The sequence below is a fragment of the Lissotriton vulgaris genome, chromosome 1_1, assembly GCF_964263255.1.
Source record: "Lissotriton vulgaris chromosome 1_1, aLisVul1.2, whole genome shotgun sequence".
NCBI classification, from domain to species: domain Eukaryota; kingdom Metazoa; phylum Chordata; class Amphibia; order Caudata; family Salamandridae; genus Lissotriton; species Lissotriton vulgaris.
In genome coordinates, this window is record NC_141685.1 from 199838869 (window position 1) to 199859100 (window position 20232).

Sequence of the window (20232 nt, forward strand, 5' to 3'; positions counted from 1 at the left end):
TACACTTGCAGCCTTCGATGCCAGATGAACAAATGCTGTGGGCCTTTTGACTTATTTTCCTCTGCTTATATGCCTACGGTTGTATTACAGGGCTTGGCCTTTTGTTTTCTATCCTAATTATTGAAATTGACTGCAGGTGCAGTGAGAACGCTGAGGATTGAACTATTCAGGGAAAGGATCGCACGCAGGAAAGAGCAAAGGTACGTATCTGTGTTTCATGCAGACAAAAGGCTACGTCCCTGGGTGGGCTTGAACCACCAACCTTTCGGTTAACAGCCGAACGCGCTAACCGATTGTGCCACAGAGACTATTGACTGTATACATTTCCTGAGACTCAATATATGTCTTGACATGTGTGCGCCTGCCTGGAGCTTGTATTATATAAGGCGTCTTTATGCCATACAGCATTTGTCATTTGCTTAGTGTCTTGTTACTGTTGTAATTTATGATGTGTAGACTACTGTCTAATGGTGTTAGAGCCAGTATTACTACCGGTCACAGTGCATGAGACTCATACATGACTTTTCTCTTTGCCTGCTTAGCGTAGCTCCCTGCTCCACTGTTTGCGTGCTACCAGCCCGTGAGGCGTGTGTCTTGCCCATCCCATCTTCACTGTGTTATGTTGGACTTGTCTTCTCTGTGAGCAGAGTCTCCTTCCCAGAGCAGGTGCTTTCTCTGAACTCTTGGCTTGTAAGACTGCTGGGAAAGGCCCTCCCTAGCCCCTCAGTCAGATAGATACATTTACCTGCAGAGCTCAGCTTGGGAGAAAGAGATTAGGCAGAGAGCACATAGGGGAAGGCTCACAGAGCACACTTTATTTTACATAAAAGCTCGGGCTTGTGGGAGGACAGGGACATGAGGGTTCTCATGGAAAGAAATCCCAGGAGTATTGATGGCTAGGCCCTGAAACACAACAATCCCGGAATGGCCAGGCACAAGATGCCTCTGCAATAGGCCTGACCCTAGGCTTCCGGAGTTCTTGATCTCCAGAGGCTCCAGTGATCTAAGCCCGACCAGGGCTGTGCCCGACCAGGGCGCGTTGGGATGGCGTTAGGGACGCGTAAAGGGGCGCAGGGCGCAGAACTCTGCCCGTTTCACCCCAGCATTTTGGGGAGGACACAGAATCTGGCAAAGCCAGTGGGAAGGATTTTCCAGGAGGAGAGTTCAGTGACATGATCTGAAACACAATAGTGCTGGTGATCTGGCGGGTGCATTCTGTGAGCCACTTCTGTCAGGAGCAGCCTGCCATCATGCCCTGATAACCACAACTCTAGTACCAAGCCAGTGACCTCAGCAAATGCAAAGACATTATTACTTATAGTCTCCTGCATCTGATTCTTGCCATCATCATGTGAAACGTTGGCGTTATCATGTCTGCTGCGCACACTTTGTTCATATGTGTACAATTTAAGTGTGTGAACCTGACCACTGTCTTGGACAGAGCTCTTGCTGTGAACACACCATGTGAAGCATTGGTGGTTCAGTTGTAGAATTCTCGCCTGCCACGAGGGAGGCCCGGGTTCGATTCCCGGCCAATGCAAGGTTGCTTTCTTTTGACTTTGTTTTCGAAATGATATATATGAACTCAGTGGGGAATAAAATGGTAAGCAGTGACCCCGACGTGATTTGAACACGCAACCTTCTGATCTGGAGTCAGACGCGCTACCGTTGCGCCACGAGGTCCTTACACTTGCAGCCTTTGATGCCAGATGAACAAATGCTGTGGGCCTTTTGACTTATTTTCCTCTGCTTATATGCCTACGGTTGTATTACAGGGCTTGGCCTTTTGTTTTCTATCCTAATTATTGAAATTGACTGCAGGTGCAGTGAGAACGCTGAGGATTGAACTATTCAGGGAAAGGATCGCACGCAGGAAAGAGCAAAGGTACGTATCTGTGTTTCATGCAGACAAAAGGCTACGTCCCTGGGTGGGCTTGAACCACCAACCTTTCGGTTAACAGCCGAACGCGCTAACCGATTGCGCCACAGAGACTATTGACTGTACACATTTCCTGAGACTCAATATATATCTTGACATGTGTGCGCCTGCCTGGAGCTTGTATTATATAAGGTGTCTTTATGCCATACAGCATTTGTCATTTGCTTAGTGTCTTGTTACTGTTGTAATTTATGATGTGTAGACTACTGTCTAATGGTGTTAGAGCCAGTATTACTACCGGTCACAGTGCATGAGACTCATACATGACTTTTCTCTTTGCCTGCTTAGCGTAGCTCCCTGCTCCTCTGTTTGCGTGCTACCAGCCCGTGAGGCGTGTGTCTTGCCCATCCCATCTTCACTGTGTTATGTTGGACTTGTCTTCTCTGTGAGCAGAGTCTCCTTCCCAGAGCAGGTGCTTTCTCTGAACTCTTGGCTTGTAAGACTGCTGGGAAAGGCCCTCCCTAGCCCCTCAGTCAGATAGATACATTTACCTGCAGAGCTCAGCTTGGGAGAAAGAGATTAGGCAGAGAGCACATAGGGGAAGGCCCACAGAGCACACTTTATTTTACATAAAAGCTCGGGCTTGTGGGAGGACTGGGACATGAGGGTTCTCATGGAAAGAAATCCCAGGAGTATTGATGGCTAGGCCCTGAAACACAACAATCCCGGAATGGCCAGGCACAAGATGCCTCTGCAATAGGCCTGACCCTAGGCTTCCGGAGTTCTTGATTTCCAGAGGCTCCAGTGATCTAAGCCCGACCAGGGCGCGTTGGGATGGCATTAGGGACGCGTAAAGGGGCGCAGGGCGCAGAACTCTGCCCGTTTCACCCCAGCATTTTGGGGAGGACACAGAATCTGGCAAAGCCAGTGGGAAGGATTTTCCAGGAGGAGAGTTCAGTGACATGATCTGAAACACAATAGTGCTGGTGATCTGGCGGGTGCATTCTGTGAGCCACTTCTGTCAGGAGCAGCCTGCCATCATGCCCTGATAACCACAACTCTAGTACCAAGCCAGTGACCTCAGCAAATGCAAAGACATTATTACTTATAGTCTCCTGCATCTGATTCTTGCCATCATCATGTGAAACGTTGGCGTTATCATGTCTGCTGCGCACACTTTGTTCATATGTGTACAATTTAAGTGTGTGAACCTGACCACTGTCTTGGACAGAGCTCTTGCTGTGAACACACCATGTGAAGCATTGGTGGTTCAGTGGTAGAATTCTCGCCTGCCACGCGGGAGGCCCGGGTTCGATTCCCGGCCAATGCAAGGTTGCTTTCTTTTGACTTTGTTTTCGAAATGATATATATGAACTCAGTGGGGAATAAAATGGTAAGCAGTGACCCCGACGTGATTTGAACACGCAACCTTCTGATCTGGAGTCAGACGCGCTACCGATGCGCCACGAGGTCCTTACACTTGCAGCCTTCGATGCCAGATGAACAAATGCTGTGGGCCTTTTGACTTATTTTCCTCTGCTTATATGCCTAAGGTTGTATTACAGGGCTTGGCCTTTTGTTTTCTATCCTAATTATTGAAATTGACTGCAGGTGCAGTGAGAACGCTGAGGATTGAACTATTCAGGGAAAGGATCGCACGCAGGAAAGAGCAAAGGTACGTATCTGTGTTTCATGCAGACAAAAGGCTACGTCCCTGGGTGGGCTTGAACCACCAACCTTTCGGTTAACAGCCGAACGCGCTAACCGATTGCGCCACAGAGACTATTGACTGTATACATTTCCTGAGACTCAATATATGTCTTGACATGTGTGCGCCTGCCTGGAGCTTGTATTATATAAGGCGTCTTTATGCCATACAGCATTTGTCATTTGCTTAGTGTCTTGTTACTGTTGTAATTTATGATGTGTAGACTACTGTCTAATGGTGTTAGAGCCAGTATTACTACCGGTCACAGTGCATGAGACTCATACATGACTTTTCTCTTTGCCTGCTTAGCGTAGCTCCCTGCTCCTCTGTTTGCGTGCTACCAGCCCGTGAGGCGTGTGTCTTGCCCATCCCATCTTCACTGTGTTATGTTGGACTTGTCTTCTCTGTGAGCAGAGTCTCCTTCCCAGAGCAGGTGCTTTCTCTGAACTCTTGGCTTGTAAGACTGCTGGGAAAGGCCCTCCCTAGCCCCTCAGTCAGATAGATACATTTACCTGCAGAGCTCAGCTTGGGAGAAAGAGATTAGGCAGAGAGCACATAGGGGAAGGCCCACAGAGCACACTTTATTTTACATAAAAGCTCGGGCTTGTGGGAGGACAGGGACATGAGGGTTCTCATGGAAAGAAATCCCAGGAGTATTGATGGCTAGGCCCTGAAACACAACAATCCCGGAATGGCCAGGCACAAGATGCCTCTGCAATAGGCCTGACCCTAGGCTTCCGGAGTTCTTGATCTCCAGAGGCTCCAGTGATCTAAGCCCGATCAGGGCTGTGCCCGACCAGGGCGCGTTGGGATGGCGTTAGGGACGCGTAAAGGGGCGCAGGGCGCAGAACTCTGCCCGTTTCACCCCAGCATTTTGGGGAGGACACAGAATCTGGCAAAGCCAGTGGGAAGGATTTTCCAGGAGGAGAGTTCAGTGACATGATCTGAAACACAATAGTGCTGGTGATCTGGCGGGTGCATTCTGTGAGCCACTTCTGTCAGGAGCAGCCTGCCATCATGCCCTGATAACCACAACTCTAGTACCAAGCCAGTGACCTCAGCAAATGCAAAGACATTATTACTTATAGTCTCCTGCATCTGATTCTTGCCATCATCATGTGAAACGTTGGCGTTATCATGTCTGCTGCGCACACTTTGTTCATATGTGTACAATTTAAGTGTGTGAACCTGACCACTGTCTTGGACAGAGCTCTTGCTGTGAACACACCATGTGAAGCATTGGTTGTTCAGTGGTAGAATTCTCGCCTGCCACGCGGGAGGCCCGGGTTCGATTCCCGGCCAATGCAAGGTTGCTTTCTTTTGACTTTGTTTTCGAAATGATATATATGAACTCAGTGGGGAATAAAATGGTAAGCAGTGACCCCGACGTGATTTGAACACGCAACCTTCTGATCTGGAGTCAGACGCGCTACCGTTGCGCCACGAGGTCCTTACACTTGCAGCCTTCGATGCCAGATGAACAAATGCTGTGGGCCTTTTGACTTATTTTCCTCTGCTTATATGCCTACGGTTGTATTACAGGGCTTGGCCTTTTGTTTTCTATCCTAATTATTGAAATTGACTGCAGGTGCAGTGAGAACGCTGAGGATTGAACTATTCAGGGAAAGGATCGCACGCAGGAAAGAGCAAAGGTACGTATCTGTGTTTCATGCAGACAAAAGGCTACGTCCCTGGGTGGGCTTGAACCACCAACCTTTCGGTTAACAGCCGAACGCGCTAACCGATTGCGCCACAGAGACTATTGACTGTATACATTTCCTGAGACTCAATATATGTCTTGACATGTGTGCGCCTGCCTGGAGCTTGTATTATATAAGGCGTCTTTATGCCATACAGCATTTGTCATTTGCTTAGTGTCTTGTTACTGTTGTAATTTATGATGTGTAGACTACTGTCTAATGGTGTTAGAGCCAGTATTACTACCGGTCACAGTGCATGAGACTCATACATGACTTTTCTCTTTGCCTGCTTAGCGTAGCTCCCTGCTCCTCTGTTTGCGTGCTAGCAGCCCGTGAGGCGTGTGTCTTGCCCATCCCATCTTCACTGTGTTATGTTGGACTTGTCTTCTCTGTGAGCAGAGTCTCCTTCCCAGAGCAGGTGCTTTCTCTGAACTCTTGGCTTGTAAGACTGCTGGGAAAGGCCCTCCCTAGCCCCTCAGTCAGATAGATACATTTACCTGCAGAGCTCAGCTTGGGAGAAAGAGATTAGGCAGAGAGCACATAGGGGAAGGCCCACAGAGCACACTTTATTTTACATAAAAGCTCGGGCTTGTGGGAGGACAGGGACATGAGGGTTCTCATGGAAAGAAATCCCAGGAGTATTGATGGCTAGGCCCTGAAACACAACAATCCCGGAATGGCCAGGCACAAGATGCCTCTGCAATAGGCCTGACCCTAGGCTTCTGGAGTTCTTGATCTCCAGAGGCTCCAGTGATCTAAGTTCGACCAGGGCTGTGCCCGACCAGGGCGCGTTGGGATGGCGTTAGGGACGCGTAAAGGGGAGCAGGGCGCAGAACTCTGCCCGTTTCACCCCAGCATTTTGGGGAGGACACAGAATCTGGCAAAGCCAGTGGGAAGGATTTTCCAGGAGGAGAGTTCAGTGACATGATCTGAAACACAATAGTGCTGGTGATCTGGCGGGTGCATTCTGTGAGCCACTTCTGTCAGGAGCAGCCTGCCATCATGCCCTGATAACCACAACTCTAGTACCAAGCCAGTGACCTCAGCAAATGCAAAGACATTATTACTTATAGTCTCCTGCATCTGATTCTTGCCATCATCATGTGAAACGTTGGCGTTATCATGTCTGCTGCGCACACTTTGTTCATATGTGTACAATTTAAGTGTGTGAACCTGACCACTGTCTTGGACAGAGCTCTTGCTGTGAACACACCATGTGAAGCATTGGTGGTTCAGTGGTAGAATTCTCGCCTGCCACGAGGGAGGCCCGGGTTCGATTCCCGGCCAATGCAAGGTTGCTTTCTTTTGACTTTGTTTTCGAAATGATATATATGAACTCAGTGGGGAATAAAATGGTAAGCAGTGACCCCGACGTGATTTGAACACGCAACCTTCTGATCTGGAGTCAGACGCGCTACCGTTGCGCCACGAGGTCCTTACACTTGCAGCCTTTGATGCCAGATGAACAAATGCTGTGGGCCTTTTGACTTATTTTCCTCTGCTTATATGCCTACGGTTGTATTACAGGGCTTGGCCTTTTGTTTTCTATCCTAATTATTGAAATTGACTGCAGGTGCAGTGAGAACGCTGAGGATTGAACTATTCAGGGAAAGGATCGCACGCAGGAAAGAGCAAAGGTACGTATCTGTGTTTCATGCAGACAAAAGGCTACGTCCCTGGGTGGGCTTGAACCACCAACCTTTCGGTTAACAGCCGAACGCGCTAACCGATTGCGCCACAGAGACTATTGACTGTATACTTTTCCTGAGACTCAATATATGTCTTGACATGTGTGCGCCTGCCTGGAGCTTGTATTATATAAGGCGTCTTTATGCCATACAGCATTTGTCATTTGCTTAGTGTCTTGTTACTGTTGTAATTTATGATGTGTAGACTACTGTCTAATGGTGTTAGAGCCAGTATTACTACCGGTCACAGTGCATGAGACTCATACATGACTTTTCTCTTTGCCTGCTTAGCGTAGCTCCCTGCTCCTCTGTTTGCGTGCTACCAGCCCGTGAGGCGTGTGTCTTGCCCATCCCATCTTCACTGTGTTATGTTGGACTTGTCTTCTCTGTGAGCAGAGTCTCCTTCCCAGAGCAGGTGCTTTCTCTGAACTCTTGGCTTGTAAGACTGCTGGGAAAGGCCCTCCCTAGCCCCTCAGTCAGATAGATACATTTACCTGCAGAGCTCAGCTTGGGAGAAAGAGATTAGGCAGAGAGCACATAGGGGAAGGCCCACAGAGCACACTTTATTTTACATAAAAGCTCGGGCTTGTGGGAGGACAGGAACATGAGGGTTCTCATGGAAAGAAATCCCAGGAGTATTGATGGCTAGGCCCTGAAACACAACAATCCCGGAATGGCCAGGCACAAGATGCCTCTGCAATAGGCCTGACCCTAGGCTTCCGGAGTTCTTGATCTCCAGAGGCTCCAGTGATCTAAGCCCGATCAGGGCTGTGCCCGACCAGGGCGCGTTGGGATGGCGTTAGGGACGCGTAAAGGGGCGCAGGGCGCAGAACTCTGCCCGTTTCACCCCAGCATTTTGGGGAGGACACAGAATCTGGCAAAGCCAGTGGGAAGGATTTTCCAGGAGGAGAGTTCAGTGACATGATCTGAAACACAATAGTGCTGGTGATCTGGCGGGTGCATTCTGTGAGCCACTTCTGTCAGGAGCAGCCTGCCATCATGCCCTGATAACCACAACTCTAGTACCAAGCCAGTGACCTCAGCAAATGCAAAGACATTATTACTTATAGTCTCCTGCATCTGATTCTTGCCATCATCATGTGAAACGTTGGCGTTATCATGTTTGCTGCGCACACTTTGTTCATATGTGTACAATTTAAGTGTGTGAACCTGACCACTGTCTTGGACAGAGCTCTTGCTGTGAACACACCATGTGAAGCATTGGTGGTTCAGTGGTAGAATTCTCGCCTGCCACGCGGGAGGCCTGGGTTCGATTCCCGGCCAATGCAAGGTTGCTTTCTTTTGACTTTGTTTTCGAAATGATATATATGAACTCAGTGGGGAATAAAATGGTAAGCAGTGACCCCGACGTGATTTGAACACGCAACCTTCTGATCTGGAGTCAGACGCGCTACCGTTGCGCCACGAGGTCCTTACACTTGCAGCCTTCGATGCCAGATGAACAAATGCTGTGGGCCTTTTGACTTATTTTCCTCTGCTTATATGCCTACGGTTGTATTACAGTGCTTGGCCTTTTGTTTTCTATCCTAATTATTGAAATTGACTGCAGGTGCAGTGAGAACGCTGAGGATTGAACTATTCAGGGAAAGGATCGCACGCAGGAAAGAGCAAAGGTACGTATCTGTGTTTCATGCAGACAAAAGGCTACGTCCCTGGGTGGGCTTGAACTACCAACCTTTCGGTTAACAGCCGAACGCGCTAACCGATTGCGCCACAGAGACTATTGACTGTATACATTTCCTGAGACTCAATATATGTCTTGACATGTGTGCGCCTGCCTGGAGCTTGTATTATATAAGGCGTCTTTATGCCATACAGCATTTGTCATTTGCTTAGTGTCTTGTTACTGTTGTAATTTATGATGTGTAGACTACTGTCTAATGGTGTTAGAGCCAGTATTACTACCGGTCACAGTGCATGAGACTCATACATGACTTTTCTCTTTGCCTGCTTAGCGTAGCTCCCTGCTCCTCTGTTTGCGTGCTAGCAGCCCGTGAGGCGTGTGTCTTGCCCATCCCATCTTCACTGTGTTATGTTGGACTTGTCTTCTCTGTGAGCAGAGTCTCCTTCCCAGAGCAGGTGCTTTCTCTGAACTCTTGGCTTGTAAGACTGCTGGGAAAGGCCCTCCCTAGCCCCTCAGTCAGATAGATACATTTACCTGCAGAGCTCAGCTTGGGAGAAAGAGATTAGGCAGAGAGCACATAGGGGAAGGCCCACAGAGCACACTTTATTTTACATAAAAGCTCGGGCTTGTGGGAGGACAGGGACATGAGGGTTCTCATGGAAAGAAATCCCAGGAGTATTGATGGCTAGGCCCTGAAACACAACAATCCCGGAATGGCCAGGCACAAGATGCCTCTGCAATAGGCCTGACCCTAGGCTTCCGGAGTTCTTGATCTCCAGAGGCTCCAGTGATCTAAGCCCGACCAGGGCTGTGCCCGACCAGGGCGCGTTGGGATGGCGTTAGGGACGCGTAAAGGGGCGCAGGGCGCAGAACTCTGCCCGTTTCACCCCAGCATTTTGGGGAGGACACAGAATCTGGCAAAGCCAGTGGGAAGGATTTTCCAGGAGGAGAGTTCAGTGACATGATCTCAAACACAATAGTGCTGGTGATCTGGCGGGTGCATTCTGTGAGCCACTTCTGTCAGGAGCAGCCTGCCATCATGCCCTGATAACCACAACTCTAGTACCAAGCCAGTGACCTCAGCAAATGCAAAGACATTATTACTTATAGTCTCCTGCATCTGATTCTTGCCATCATCATGTGAAACGTTGGCGTTATCATGTCTGCTGCGCACACTTTGTTCATATGTGTACAATTTAAGTGTGTGAACCTGACCACTGTCTTGGACAGAGCTCTTGCTGTGAACACACCATGTGAAGCATTGGTGGTTCAGTGGTAGAATTCTCGCCCGCCACGCGGGAGGCCCGGGTTCGATTCCCGGCCAATGCAAGGTTGCTTTCTTTTGACTTTGTTTTCAAAATGATATATATGAACTCAGTGGGGAATAAAATGGTAAGCAGTGACCCCGACGTGATTTGAACACGCAACCTTCTGATCTGGAGTCAGACGCGCTACCGTTGCGCCACGAGGTCCTTACACTTGCAGCCTTCGATGCCAGATGAACAAATGCTGTGGGCCTTTTGACTTATTTTCCTCTGCTTATATGCCTACGGTTGTATTACAGGGCTTGGCCTTTTGTTTTCTATCCTAATTATTGAAATTGACTGCAGGTGCAGTGAGAACGCTGAGGATTGAACGATTCAGGGAAAGGATCGCACGCAGGAAAGAGCAAAGGTACGTATCTGTGTTTCATGCAGACAAAAGGCTACGTCCCTGGGTGGGCTTGAACCACCAACCTTTCGGTTAACAGCCGAACGCGCTAACCGATTGCGCCACAGAGACTATTGACTGTATACATTTCCTGAGACTCAATATATGTCTTGACATGTGTGCGCCTGCCTGGAGCTTGTATTATATAAGGCGTCTTTATGCCATACAGCATTTGTCATTTGCTTAGTGTCTTGTTACTGTTGTAATTTATGATGTGTAGACTACTGTCTAATGGTGTTAGAGCCAGTATTACTACCGGTCACAGTGCATGAGACTCATACATGACTTTTCTCTTTGCCTGCTTAGCGTAGCTCCCTGCTCCTCTGTTTGCGTGCTACCAGCCCGTGAGGCGTGTGTCTTGCCCATCCCATCTTCACTGTGTTATGTTGGACTTGTCTTCTCTGTGAGCAGAGTCTCCTTCCCAGAGCAGGTGCTTTCTCTGAACTCTTGGCTTGTAAGACTGCTGGGAAAGGCCCTCCCTAGCCCCTCAGTCAGATAGATACATTTACCTGCAGAGCTCAGCTTGGGAGAAAGAGATTAGGCTGAGAGCACATAGGGGAAGGCTCACAGAGCACACTTTATTTTACATAAAAGCTCGGGCTTGTGGGAGGACAGGGACATGAGGGTTCTCATGGAAAGAAATCCCAGGAGTATTGATGGCTAGGCCCTGAAACACAACAATCCCGGAATGGCCAGGCACAAGATGCCTCTGCAATAGGCCTGACCCTAGGCTTCCGGAGTTCTTGATCTCCAGAGGCTCCAGTGATCTAAGCCCGACCAGGGCTGTGCCCGACCAGGGCGCGTTGGGATGGCGTTAGGGACGCGTAAAGGGGCGCAGGGCGCAGAACTCTGCCCGTTTCACCCCAGCATTTTGGGGAGGACACAGAATCTGGCAAAGCCAGTGGGAAGGATTTTCCAGGAGGAGAGTTCAGTGACATGATCTGAAACACAATAGTGCTGGTGATCTGGCGGGTGCATTCTGTGAGCCACTTCTGTCAGGAGCAGCCTGCCATCATGCCCTGATAACCACAACTCTAGTACCAAGCCAGTGACCTCAGCAAATGCAAAGACATTATTACTTATAGTCTCCTGCATCTGATTCTTGCCATCATCATGTGAAACGTTGGCGTTATCATGTCTGCTGCGCACACTTTGTTCATATGTGTACAATTTAAGTGTGTGAACCTGACCACTGTCTTGGACAGAGCTCTTGCTGTGAACACACCATGTGAAGCATTGGTGGTTCAGTTGTAGAATTCTCGCCTGCCACGAGGGAGGCCCGGGTTCGATTCCCGGCCAATGCAAGGTTGCTTTCTTTTGACTTTGTTTTCGAAATGATATATATGAACTCAGTGGGGAATAAAATGGTAAGCAGTGACCCCGACGTGATTTGAACACGCAACCTTCTGATCTGGAGTCAGACGCGCTACCGTTGCGCCACGAGGTCCTTACACTTGCAGCCTTTGATGCCAGATGAACAAATGCTGTGGGCCTTTTGACTTATTTTCCTCTGCTTATATGCCTACGGTTGTATTACAGGGCTTGGCCTTTTGTTTTCTATCCTAATTATTGAAATTGACTGCAGGTGCAGTGAGAACGCTGAGGATTGAACTATTCAGGGAAAGGATCGCACGCAGGAAAGAGCAAAGGTACGTATCTGTGTTTCATGCAGACAAAAGGCTACGTCCCTGGGTGGGCTTGAACCACCAACCTTTCGGTTAACAGCCGAACGCGCTAACCGATTGCGCCACAGAGACTATTGACTGTATACATTTCCTGAGACTCAATATATATCTTGACATGTGTGCGCCTGCCTGGAGCTTGTATTATATAAGGTGTCTTTATGCCATACAGCATTTGTCATTTGCTTAGTGTCTTGTTACTGTTGTAATTTATGATGTGTAGACTACTGTCTAATGGTGTTAGAGCCAGTATTACTACCGGTCACAGTGCATGAGACTCATACATGACTTTTCTCTTTGCCTGCTTAGCGTAGCTCCCTGCTCCTCTGTTTGCGTGCTACCAGCCCGTGAGGCGTGTGTCTTGCCCATCCCATCTTCACTGTGTTATGTTGGACTTGTCTTCTCTGTGAGCAGAGTCTCCTTCCCAGAGCAGGTGCTTTCTCTGAACTCTTGGCTTGTAAGACTGCTGGGAAAGGCCCTCCCTAGCCCCTCAGTCAGATAGATACATTTACCTGCAGAGCTCAGCTTGGGAGAAAGAGATTAGGCTGAGAGCACATAGGGGAAGGCTCACAGAGCACACTTTATTTTACATAAAAGCTCGGGCTTGTGGGAGGACAGGGACATGAGGGTTCTCATGGAAAGAAATCCCAGGAGTATTGATGGCTAGGCCCTGAAACACAACAATCCCGGAATGGCCAGGCACAAGATGCCTCTGCAATAGGCCTGACCCTAGGCTTCCGGAGTTCTTGATCTCCAGAGGCTCCAGTGATCTAAGCCCGACCAGGGCTGTGCCCGACCAGGGCGCGTTGGGATGGCGTTAGGGACGCGTAAAGGGGCGCAGGGCGCAGAACTCTGCCCGTTTCACCCCAGCATTTTGGGGAGGACACAGAATCTGGCAAAGCCAGTGGGAAGGATTTTCCAGGAGGAGAGTTCAGTGACATGATCTGAAACACAATAGTGCTGGTGATCTGGCGGGTGCATTCTGTGAGCCACTTCTGTCAGGAGCAGCCTGCCATCATGCCCTGATAACCACAACTCTAGTACCAAGCCAGTGACCTCAGCAAATGCAAAGACATTATTACTTATAGTCTCCTGCATCTGATTCTTGCCATCATCATGTGAAACGTTGGCGTTATCATGTCTGCTGCGCACACTTTGTTCATATGTGTACAATTTAAGTGTGTGAACCTGACCACTGTCTTGGACAGAGCTCTTGCTGTGAACACACCATGTGAAGCATTGGTGGTTCAGTTGTAGAATTCTCGCCTGCCACGAGGGAGGCCCGGGTTCGATTCCCGGCCAATGCAAGGTTGCTTTCTTTTGACTTTGTTTTCGAAATGATATATATGAACTCAGTGGGGAATAAAATGGTAAGCAGTGACCCCGACGTGATTTGAACACGCAACCTTCTGATCTGGAGTCAGACGCGCTACCGTTGCGCCACGAGGTCCTTACACTTGCAGCCTTTGATGCCAGATGAACAAATGCTGTGGGCCTTTTGACTTATTTTCCTCTGCTTATATGCCTACGGTTGTATTACAGGGCTTGGCCTTTTGTTTTCTATCCTAATTATTGAAATTGACTGCAGGTGCAGTGAGAACGCTGAGGATTGAACTATTCAGGGAAAGGATCGCACGCAGGAAAGAGCAAAGGTACGTATCTGTGTTTCATGCAGACAAAAGGCTACGTCCCTGGGTGGGCTTGAACCACCAACCTTTCGGTTAACAGCCGAACGCGCTAACCGATTGCGCCACAGAGACTATTGACTGTATACATTTCCTGAGACTCAATATATATCTTGACATGTGTGCGCCTGCCTGGAGCTTGTATTATATAAGGTGTCTTTATGCCATACAGCATTTGTCATTTGCTTAGTGTCTTGTTACTGTTGTAATTTATGATGTGTAGACTACTGTCTAATGGTGTTAGAGCCAGTATTACTACCGGTCACAGTGCATGAGACTCATACATGACTTTTCTCTTTGCCTGCTTAGCGTAGCTCCCTGCTCCTCTGTTTGCGTGCTACCAGCCCGTGAGGCGTGTGTCTTGCCCATCCCATCTTCACTGTGTTATGTTGGACTTGTCTTCTCTGTGAGCAGAGTCTCCTTCCCAGAGCAGGTGCTTTCTCTGAACTCTTGGCTTGTAAGACTGCTGGGAAAGGCCCTCCCTAGCCCCTCAGTCAGATAGATACATTTACCTGCAGAGCTCAGCTTGGGAGAAAGAGATTAGGCAGAGAGCACATAGGGGAAGGCCCACAGAGCACACTTTATTTTACATAAAAGCTCGGGCTTGTGGGAGGACAGGGACATGAGGGTTCTCATGGAAAGAAATCCCAGGAGTATTGATGGCTAGGCCCTGAAACACAACAATCCCGGAATGGCCAGGCACAAGATGCCTCTGCAATAGGCCTGACCCTAGGCTTCCGGAGTTCTTGATTTCCAGAGGCTCCAGTGATCTAAGCCCGACCAGGGCGCGTTGGGATGGCATTAGGGACGCGTAAAGGGGCGCAGGGCGCAGAACTCTGCCCGTTTCACCCCAGCATTTTGGGGAGGACACAGAATCTGGCAAAGCCAGTGGGAAGGATTTTCCAGGAGGAGAGTTCAGTGACATGATCTGAAACACAATAGTGCTGGTGATCTGGCGGGTGCATTCTGTGAGCCACTTCTGTCAGGAGCAGCCTGCCATCATGCCCTGATAACCACAACTCTAGTACCAAGCCAGTGACCTCAGCAAATGCAAAGACATTATTACTTATAGTCTCCTGCATCTGATTCTTGCCATCATCATGTGAAACGTTGGCGTTATCATGTCTGCTGCGCACACTTTGTTCATATGTGTACAATTTAAGTGTGTGAACCTGACCACTGTCTTGGACAGAGCTCTTGCTGTGAACACACCATGTGAAGCATTGGTGGTTCAGTGGTAGAATTCTCGCCTGCCACGCGGGAGGCCCGGGTTCGATTCCCGGCCAATGCAAGGTTGCTTTGTTTTCGAAATGATATATATGAACTCAGTGGGGAATAAAATGGTAAGCAGTGACCCCGACGTGATTTGAACACGCAACCTTCTGATCTGGAGTCAGACGCGCTACCGATGCGCCACGAGGTCCTTACACTTGCAGCCTTCGATGCCAGATGAACAAATGCTGTGGGCCTTTTGACTTATTTTCCTCTGCTTACATGCCTAAGGTTGTATTACAGGGCTTGGCCTTTTGTTTTCTATCCTAATTATTGAAATTGACTGCAGGTGCAGTGAGAACGCTGAGGATTGAACTATTCAGGGAAAGGATCGCACGCAGGAAAGAGCAAAGGTACGTATCTGTGTTTCATGCAGACAAAAGGCTACGTCCCTGGGTGGGCTTGAACCACCAACCTTTCGGTTAACAGCCGAACGCGCTAACCGATTGCGCCACAGAGACTATTGACTGTATACATTTCCTGAGACTCAATATATGTCTTGACATGTGTGCGCCTGCCTGGAGCTTGTATTATATAAGGCGTCTTTATGCCATACAGCATTTGTCATTTGCTTAGTGTCTTGTTACTGTTGTAATTTATGATGTGTAGACTACTGTCTAATGGTGTTAGAGCCAGTATTACTACCGGTCACAGTGCATGAGACTCATACATGACTTTTCTCTTTGCCTGCTTAGCGTAGCTCCCTGCTCCTCTGTTTGCGTGCTACCAGCCCGTGAGGCGTGTGTCTTGCCCATCCCATCTTCACTGTGTTATGTTGGACTTGTCTTCTCTGTGAGCAGAGTCTCCTTCCCAGAGCAGGTGCTTTCTCTGAACTCTTGGCTTGTAAGACTGCTGGGAAAGGCCCTCCCTAGCCCCTCAGTCAGATAGATACATTTACCTGCAGAGCTCAGCTTGGGAGAAAGAGATTAGGCAGAGAGCACATAGGGGAAGGCCCACAGAGCACACTTTATTTTACATAAAAGCTCGGGCTTGTGGGAGGACAGGGACATGAGGGTTCTCATGGAAAGAAATCCCAGGAGTATTGATGGCTAGGCCCTGAAACACAACAATCCCGGAATGGCCAGGCACAAGATGCCTCTGCAATAGGCCTGACCCTAGGCTTCCGGAGTTCTTGATCTCCAGAGGCTCCAGTGATCTAAGCCCGATCAGGGCTGTGCCCGACCAGGGCGCGTTGGGATGGCGTTAGGGACGCGTAAAGGGGCGCAGGGCGCAGAACTCTGCCCGTTTCACCCCAGCATTTTGGGGAGGACACAGAATCTGGCAAAGCCAGTGGGAAGGATTTTCCAGGAGGAGAGTTCAGTGACATGATCTGAAACACAATAGTGCTGGTGATCTGGCGGGTGCATTCTGTGAGCCACTTCTGTCAGGAGCAGCCTGCCATCATGCCCTGATAACCACAACTCTAGTACCAAGCCAGTGACCTCAGCAAATGCAAAGACATTATTACTTATAGTCTCCTGCATCTGATTCTTGCCATCATCATGTGAAACGTTGGCGTTATCATGTCTGCTGCGCACACTTTGTTCATATGTGTACAATTTAAGTGTGTGAACCTGACCACTGTCTTGGACAGAGCTCTTGCTGTGAACACACCATGTGAAGCATTGGTTGTTCAGTGGTAGAATTCTCGCCTGCCACGCGGGAGGCCCGGGTTCGATTCCCGGCCAATGCAAGGTTGCTTTCTTTTGACTTTGTTTTCGAAATGATATATATGAACTCAGTGGGGAATAAAATGGTAAGCAGTGACCCCGACGTGATTTGAACACGCAACCTTCTGATCTGGAGTCAGACGCGCTACCGTTGCGCCACGAGGTCCTTACACTTGCAGCCTTCGATGCCAGATGAACAAATGCTGTGGGCCTTTTGACTTATTTTCCTCTGCTTATATGCCTACGGTTGTATTACAGTGCTTGGCCTTTTGTTTTCTATCCTAATTATTGAAATTGACTGCAGGTGCAGTGAGAACGCTGAGGATTGAACTATTCAGGGAAAGGATCGCACGCAGGAAAGAGCAAAGGTACGTATCTGTGTTTCATGCAGACAAAAGGCTACGTCCCTGGGTGGGCTTGAACTACCAACCTTTCGGTTAACAGCCGAACGCGCTAACCGATTGCGCCACAGAGACTATTGACTGTATACATTTCCTGAGACTCAATATATGTCTTGACATGTGTGCGCCTGCCTGGAGCTTGTATTATATAAGGCGTCTTTATGCCATACAGCATTTGTCATTTGCTTAGTGTCTTGTTACTGTTGTAATTTATGATGTGTAGACTACTGTCTAATGGTGTTAGAGCCAGTATTACTACCGGTCACAGTGCATGAGACTCATACATGACTTTTCTCTTTGCCTGCTTAGCGTAGCTCCCTGCTCCTCTGTTTGCGTGCTACCAGCCCGTGAGGCGTGTGTCTTGCCCATCCCATCTTCACTGTGTTATGTTGGACTTGTCTTCTCTGTGAGCAGAGTCTCCTTCCCAGAGCAGGTGCTTTCTCTGAACTCTTGGCTTGTAAGACTGCTGGGAAAGGCCCTCCCTAGCCCCTCAGTCAGATAGATACATTTACCTGCAGAGCTCAGCTTGGGAGAAAGAGATTAGGCAGAGAGCACATAGGGGAAGGCCCACAGAGCACACTTTATTTTACATAAAAGCTCGGGCTTGTGGGAGGACAGGGACATGAGGGTTCTCATGGAAAGAAATCCCAGGAGTATTGATGGCTAGGCCCTGAAACACAACAATCCCGGAATGGCCAGGCACAAGATGCCTCTGCAATAGGCCTGACCCTAGGCTTCTGGAGTTCTTGATCTCCAGAGGCTCCAGTGATCTAAGTTCGACCAGGGCTGTGCCCGACCAGGGCGCGTTGGGATGGCGTTAGGGACGCGTAAAGGGCGCAGGGCGCAGAACTCTGCCCGTTTCACCCCAGCATTTTGGGGAGGACACAGAATCTGGCAAAGCCAGTGGGAAGGATTTTCCAGGAGGAGAGTTCAGTGACATGATCTGAAACACAATAGTGCTGGTGATCTGGCGGGTGCATTCTGTGAGCCACTTCTGTCAGGAGCAGCCTGCCATCATGCCCTGATAACCACAACTCTAGTACCAAGCCAGTGACCTCAGCAAATGCAAAGACATTATTACTTATAGTCTCCTGCATCTGATTCTTGCCATCATCATGTGAAACGTTGGCGTTATCATGTCTGCTGCGCACACTTTGTTCATATGTGTACAATTTAAGTGTGTGAACCTGACCACTGTCTTGGACAGAGCTCTTGCTGTGAACACACCATGTGAAGCATTGGTGGTTCAGTGGTAGAATTATCGCCTGCCACGAGGGAGGCCCGGGTTCGATTCCCGGCCAATGCAAGGTTGCTTTCTTTTGACTTTGTTTTCGAAATGATATATATGAACTCAGTGGGGAATAAAATGGTAAGCAGTGACCCCGACGTGATTTGAACACGCAACCTTCTGATCTGGAGTCAGACGCGCTACCGTTGCGCCACGAGGTCCTTACACTTGCAGCCTTTGATGCCAGATGAACAAATGCTGTGGGCCTTTTGACTTATTTTCCTCTGCTTATATGCCTACGGTTGTATTACAGGGCTTGGCCTTTTGTTTTCTATCCTAATTATTGAAATTGACTGCAGGTGCAGTGAGAACGCTGAGGATTGAACTATTCAGGGAAAGGATCGCACGCAGGAAAGAGCAAAGGTACGTATCTGTGTTTCATGCAGACAAAAGGCTACGTCCCTGGGTGGGCTTGAACCACCAACCTTTCGGTTAACAGCCGAACGCGCTAACCGATTGCGCCACAGAGACTATTGACTGTATACATTTCCTGAGACTCAATATATGTCTTGACATGTGTGCGCCTGCCTGGAGCTTGTATTATATAAGGCGTCTTTATGCCATACAGCATTTGTCATTTGCTTAGTGTCTTGTTACTGTTGTAATTTATGATGTGTAGACTACTGTCTAATGGTGTTAGAGCAAGTATTACTACCGGTCACAGTGCATGAGACTCATACATGACTTTTCTCTTTGCCTGCTTAGCGTAGCTCCCTGCTCCTCTGTTTGCGTGCTACCAGCCCGTGAGGCGTGTGTCTTGCCCATCCCATCTTCACTGTGTTATGTTGGACTTGTCTTCTCTGTGAGCGGAGTCTCCTTCCCAGAGCAGGTGCTTTCTCTGAACTCTTGGCTTGTAAGACTGCTGGGAAAGGCCCTCCCTAGCCCCTCAGTCAGATAGATACATTTACCTGCAGAGCTCAGCTTGGGAGAAAGAGATTAGGCAGAGAGCACATAGGGGAAGGCCCACAGAGCACACTTTATTTTACATAAAAGCTCGGGCTTGTGGGAGGACAGGGACATGAGGGTTCTCATGGAAAGAAATCCCAGGAGTATTGATGGCTAGGCCCTGAAACACAACAATCCCGGAATGGCCAGGCACAAGATGCCTCTGCAATAGGCCTGACCCTAGGCTTCCGGAGTTCTTGATCTCCAGAGGCTCCAGTGATCTAAGCCCGACCAGGGCTGTGCCCGACCAGGGCGCGTTGGGATGGCGTTAGGGACGCGTAAAGGGGCGCAGGGCGCAGAACTCTGCCCGTTTCACCCCAGCATTTTGTGGAGGACACAGAATCTGGCAAAGCCAGTGGGAAGGATTTTCCAGGAGGAGAGTTCAGTGACATGATCTCAAACACAATAGTGCTGGTGATCTGGCGGGTGCATTCTGTGAGCCACTTCTGTCAGGAGCAGCCTGCCATCATGCCCTGATAACCACAACTCTAGTACCAAGCCAGTGACCTCAGCAAATGCAAAGACATTATTACTTATAGTCTCCTGCATCTGATTCTTGCCATCATCATGTGAAACGTTGGCGTTATCATGTCTGCTGCGCACACTTTGTTCATATGTGTACAATTTAAGTGTGTGAACCTGACCACTGTCTTGGACAGAGCTCTTGCTGTGAACACACCATGTGAAGCATTGGTGGTTCAGTGGTAGAATTCTCGCCCGCCACGCGGGAGGCCCGGGTTCGATTCCCGGCCAATGCAAGGTTGCTTTCTTTTGACTTTGTTTTCAAAATGATATATATGAACTCAGTGGGGAATAAAATGGTAAGCAGTGACCCCGACGTGATTTGAACACGCAACCTTCTGATCTGGAGTCAGACGCGCTACCGTTGCGCCACGAGGTCCTTACACTTGCAGCCTTCGATGCCAGATGAACAAATGCTGTGGGCCTTTTGACTTATT

The 20232-nt window shown here is 49.0% G+C and overlaps 36 non-coding genes across 36 annotated transcripts; 12 read left to right on the plus strand and 24 right to left on the minus strand.

The window, feature by feature from the left end:
* Nucleotides 1-234: 234 nt before the first annotated feature.
* Nucleotides 235-308, minus strand: TRNAN-GUU (transfer RNA asparagine (anticodon GUU)). Its single transcript has one exon. It is a non-coding gene; the product is annotated as a tRNA-Asn (tRNA).
* Nucleotides 309-1469: 1161 nt separating this feature from the next.
* Nucleotides 1470-1540, plus strand: TRNAG-GCC (transfer RNA glycine (anticodon GCC)). Its single transcript has one exon. It is a non-coding gene; the product is annotated as a tRNA-Gly (tRNA).
* A 71-nt stretch (nucleotides 1541-1611) lies between these two features.
* Nucleotides 1612-1683, minus strand: TRNAW-CCA (transfer RNA tryptophan (anticodon CCA)). Its single transcript has one exon. It is a non-coding gene; the product is annotated as a tRNA-Trp (tRNA).
* A 236-nt stretch (nucleotides 1684-1919) lies between these two features.
* On the minus strand, nucleotides 1920-1993 carry TRNAN-GUU (transfer RNA asparagine (anticodon GUU)). Its single transcript has one exon. It is a non-coding gene; the product is annotated as a tRNA-Asn (tRNA).
* A 1145-nt stretch (nucleotides 1994-3138) lies between these two features.
* TRNAG-GCC (transfer RNA glycine (anticodon GCC)) lies at nucleotides 3139-3209 on the plus strand. The gene has a single exon. It is a non-coding gene; the product is annotated as a tRNA-Gly (tRNA).
* A 71-nt stretch (nucleotides 3210-3280) lies between these two features.
* Nucleotides 3281-3352, minus strand: TRNAW-CCA (transfer RNA tryptophan (anticodon CCA)). Its single transcript has one exon. It is a non-coding gene; the product is annotated as a tRNA-Trp (tRNA).
* A 236-nt stretch (nucleotides 3353-3588) lies between these two features.
* TRNAN-GUU (transfer RNA asparagine (anticodon GUU)) lies at nucleotides 3589-3662 on the minus strand. The gene has a single exon. It is a non-coding gene; the product is annotated as a tRNA-Asn (tRNA).
* Nucleotides 3663-4823: 1161 nt separating this feature from the next.
* On the plus strand, nucleotides 4824-4894 carry TRNAG-GCC (transfer RNA glycine (anticodon GCC)). The gene has a single exon. It is a non-coding gene; the product is annotated as a tRNA-Gly (tRNA).
* Nucleotides 4895-4965: 71 nt separating this feature from the next.
* Nucleotides 4966-5037, minus strand: TRNAW-CCA (transfer RNA tryptophan (anticodon CCA)). The gene has a single exon. It is a non-coding gene; the product is annotated as a tRNA-Trp (tRNA).
* Nucleotides 5038-5273: 236 nt separating this feature from the next.
* On the minus strand, nucleotides 5274-5347 carry TRNAN-GUU (transfer RNA asparagine (anticodon GUU)). The gene has a single exon. It is a non-coding gene; the product is annotated as a tRNA-Asn (tRNA).
* Nucleotides 5348-6508: 1161 nt separating this feature from the next.
* On the plus strand, nucleotides 6509-6579 carry TRNAG-GCC (transfer RNA glycine (anticodon GCC)). Its single transcript has one exon. It is a non-coding gene; the product is annotated as a tRNA-Gly (tRNA).
* Nucleotides 6580-6650: 71 nt separating this feature from the next.
* TRNAW-CCA (transfer RNA tryptophan (anticodon CCA)) lies at nucleotides 6651-6722 on the minus strand. The gene has a single exon. It is a non-coding gene; the product is annotated as a tRNA-Trp (tRNA).
* A 236-nt stretch (nucleotides 6723-6958) lies between these two features.
* Nucleotides 6959-7032, minus strand: TRNAN-GUU (transfer RNA asparagine (anticodon GUU)). Its single transcript has one exon. It is a non-coding gene; the product is annotated as a tRNA-Asn (tRNA).
* A 1161-nt stretch (nucleotides 7033-8193) lies between these two features.
* On the plus strand, nucleotides 8194-8264 carry TRNAG-GCC (transfer RNA glycine (anticodon GCC)). Its single transcript has one exon. It is a non-coding gene; the product is annotated as a tRNA-Gly (tRNA).
* A 71-nt stretch (nucleotides 8265-8335) lies between these two features.
* TRNAW-CCA (transfer RNA tryptophan (anticodon CCA)) lies at nucleotides 8336-8407 on the minus strand. The gene has a single exon. It is a non-coding gene; the product is annotated as a tRNA-Trp (tRNA).
* Nucleotides 8408-8643: 236 nt separating this feature from the next.
* On the minus strand, nucleotides 8644-8717 carry TRNAN-GUU (transfer RNA asparagine (anticodon GUU)). Its single transcript has one exon. It is a non-coding gene; the product is annotated as a tRNA-Asn (tRNA).
* Nucleotides 8718-9878: 1161 nt separating this feature from the next.
* Nucleotides 9879-9949, plus strand: TRNAG-GCC (transfer RNA glycine (anticodon GCC)). Its single transcript has one exon. It is a non-coding gene; the product is annotated as a tRNA-Gly (tRNA).
* Nucleotides 9950-10020: 71 nt separating this feature from the next.
* On the minus strand, nucleotides 10021-10092 carry TRNAW-CCA (transfer RNA tryptophan (anticodon CCA)). The gene has a single exon. It is a non-coding gene; the product is annotated as a tRNA-Trp (tRNA).
* A 236-nt stretch (nucleotides 10093-10328) lies between these two features.
* Nucleotides 10329-10402, minus strand: TRNAN-GUU (transfer RNA asparagine (anticodon GUU)). The gene has a single exon. It is a non-coding gene; the product is annotated as a tRNA-Asn (tRNA).
* Nucleotides 10403-11563: 1161 nt separating this feature from the next.
* TRNAG-GCC (transfer RNA glycine (anticodon GCC)) lies at nucleotides 11564-11634 on the plus strand. Its single transcript has one exon. It is a non-coding gene; the product is annotated as a tRNA-Gly (tRNA).
* A 71-nt stretch (nucleotides 11635-11705) lies between these two features.
* On the minus strand, nucleotides 11706-11777 carry TRNAW-CCA (transfer RNA tryptophan (anticodon CCA)). The gene has a single exon. It is a non-coding gene; the product is annotated as a tRNA-Trp (tRNA).
* Nucleotides 11778-12013: 236 nt separating this feature from the next.
* On the minus strand, nucleotides 12014-12087 carry TRNAN-GUU (transfer RNA asparagine (anticodon GUU)). Its single transcript has one exon. It is a non-coding gene; the product is annotated as a tRNA-Asn (tRNA).
* Nucleotides 12088-13248: 1161 nt separating this feature from the next.
* TRNAG-GCC (transfer RNA glycine (anticodon GCC)) lies at nucleotides 13249-13319 on the plus strand. The gene has a single exon. It is a non-coding gene; the product is annotated as a tRNA-Gly (tRNA).
* Nucleotides 13320-13390: 71 nt separating this feature from the next.
* TRNAW-CCA (transfer RNA tryptophan (anticodon CCA)) lies at nucleotides 13391-13462 on the minus strand. Its single transcript has one exon. It is a non-coding gene; the product is annotated as a tRNA-Trp (tRNA).
* A 236-nt stretch (nucleotides 13463-13698) lies between these two features.
* On the minus strand, nucleotides 13699-13772 carry TRNAN-GUU (transfer RNA asparagine (anticodon GUU)). Its single transcript has one exon. It is a non-coding gene; the product is annotated as a tRNA-Asn (tRNA).
* Nucleotides 13773-14917: 1145 nt separating this feature from the next.
* TRNAG-GCC (transfer RNA glycine (anticodon GCC)) lies at nucleotides 14918-14988 on the plus strand. The gene has a single exon. It is a non-coding gene; the product is annotated as a tRNA-Gly (tRNA).
* A 60-nt stretch (nucleotides 14989-15048) lies between these two features.
* TRNAW-CCA (transfer RNA tryptophan (anticodon CCA)) lies at nucleotides 15049-15120 on the minus strand. Its single transcript has one exon. It is a non-coding gene; the product is annotated as a tRNA-Trp (tRNA).
* A 236-nt stretch (nucleotides 15121-15356) lies between these two features.
* Nucleotides 15357-15430, minus strand: TRNAN-GUU (transfer RNA asparagine (anticodon GUU)). The gene has a single exon. It is a non-coding gene; the product is annotated as a tRNA-Asn (tRNA).
* A 1161-nt stretch (nucleotides 15431-16591) lies between these two features.
* TRNAG-GCC (transfer RNA glycine (anticodon GCC)) lies at nucleotides 16592-16662 on the plus strand. The gene has a single exon. It is a non-coding gene; the product is annotated as a tRNA-Gly (tRNA).
* A 71-nt stretch (nucleotides 16663-16733) lies between these two features.
* TRNAW-CCA (transfer RNA tryptophan (anticodon CCA)) lies at nucleotides 16734-16805 on the minus strand. The gene has a single exon. It is a non-coding gene; the product is annotated as a tRNA-Trp (tRNA).
* A 236-nt stretch (nucleotides 16806-17041) lies between these two features.
* Nucleotides 17042-17115, minus strand: TRNAN-GUU (transfer RNA asparagine (anticodon GUU)). Its single transcript has one exon. It is a non-coding gene; the product is annotated as a tRNA-Asn (tRNA).
* Nucleotides 17116-18275: 1160 nt separating this feature from the next.
* TRNAG-GCC (transfer RNA glycine (anticodon GCC)) lies at nucleotides 18276-18346 on the plus strand. Its single transcript has one exon. It is a non-coding gene; the product is annotated as a tRNA-Gly (tRNA).
* A 71-nt stretch (nucleotides 18347-18417) lies between these two features.
* On the minus strand, nucleotides 18418-18489 carry TRNAW-CCA (transfer RNA tryptophan (anticodon CCA)). Its single transcript has one exon. It is a non-coding gene; the product is annotated as a tRNA-Trp (tRNA).
* A 236-nt stretch (nucleotides 18490-18725) lies between these two features.
* On the minus strand, nucleotides 18726-18799 carry TRNAN-GUU (transfer RNA asparagine (anticodon GUU)). The gene has a single exon. It is a non-coding gene; the product is annotated as a tRNA-Asn (tRNA).
* A 1161-nt stretch (nucleotides 18800-19960) lies between these two features.
* On the plus strand, nucleotides 19961-20031 carry TRNAG-GCC (transfer RNA glycine (anticodon GCC)). Its single transcript has one exon. It is a non-coding gene; the product is annotated as a tRNA-Gly (tRNA).
* Nucleotides 20032-20102: 71 nt separating this feature from the next.
* On the minus strand, nucleotides 20103-20174 carry TRNAW-CCA (transfer RNA tryptophan (anticodon CCA)). The gene has a single exon. It is a non-coding gene; the product is annotated as a tRNA-Trp (tRNA).
* Between the last annotated feature and the right edge of the window lie 58 nt (nucleotides 20175-20232).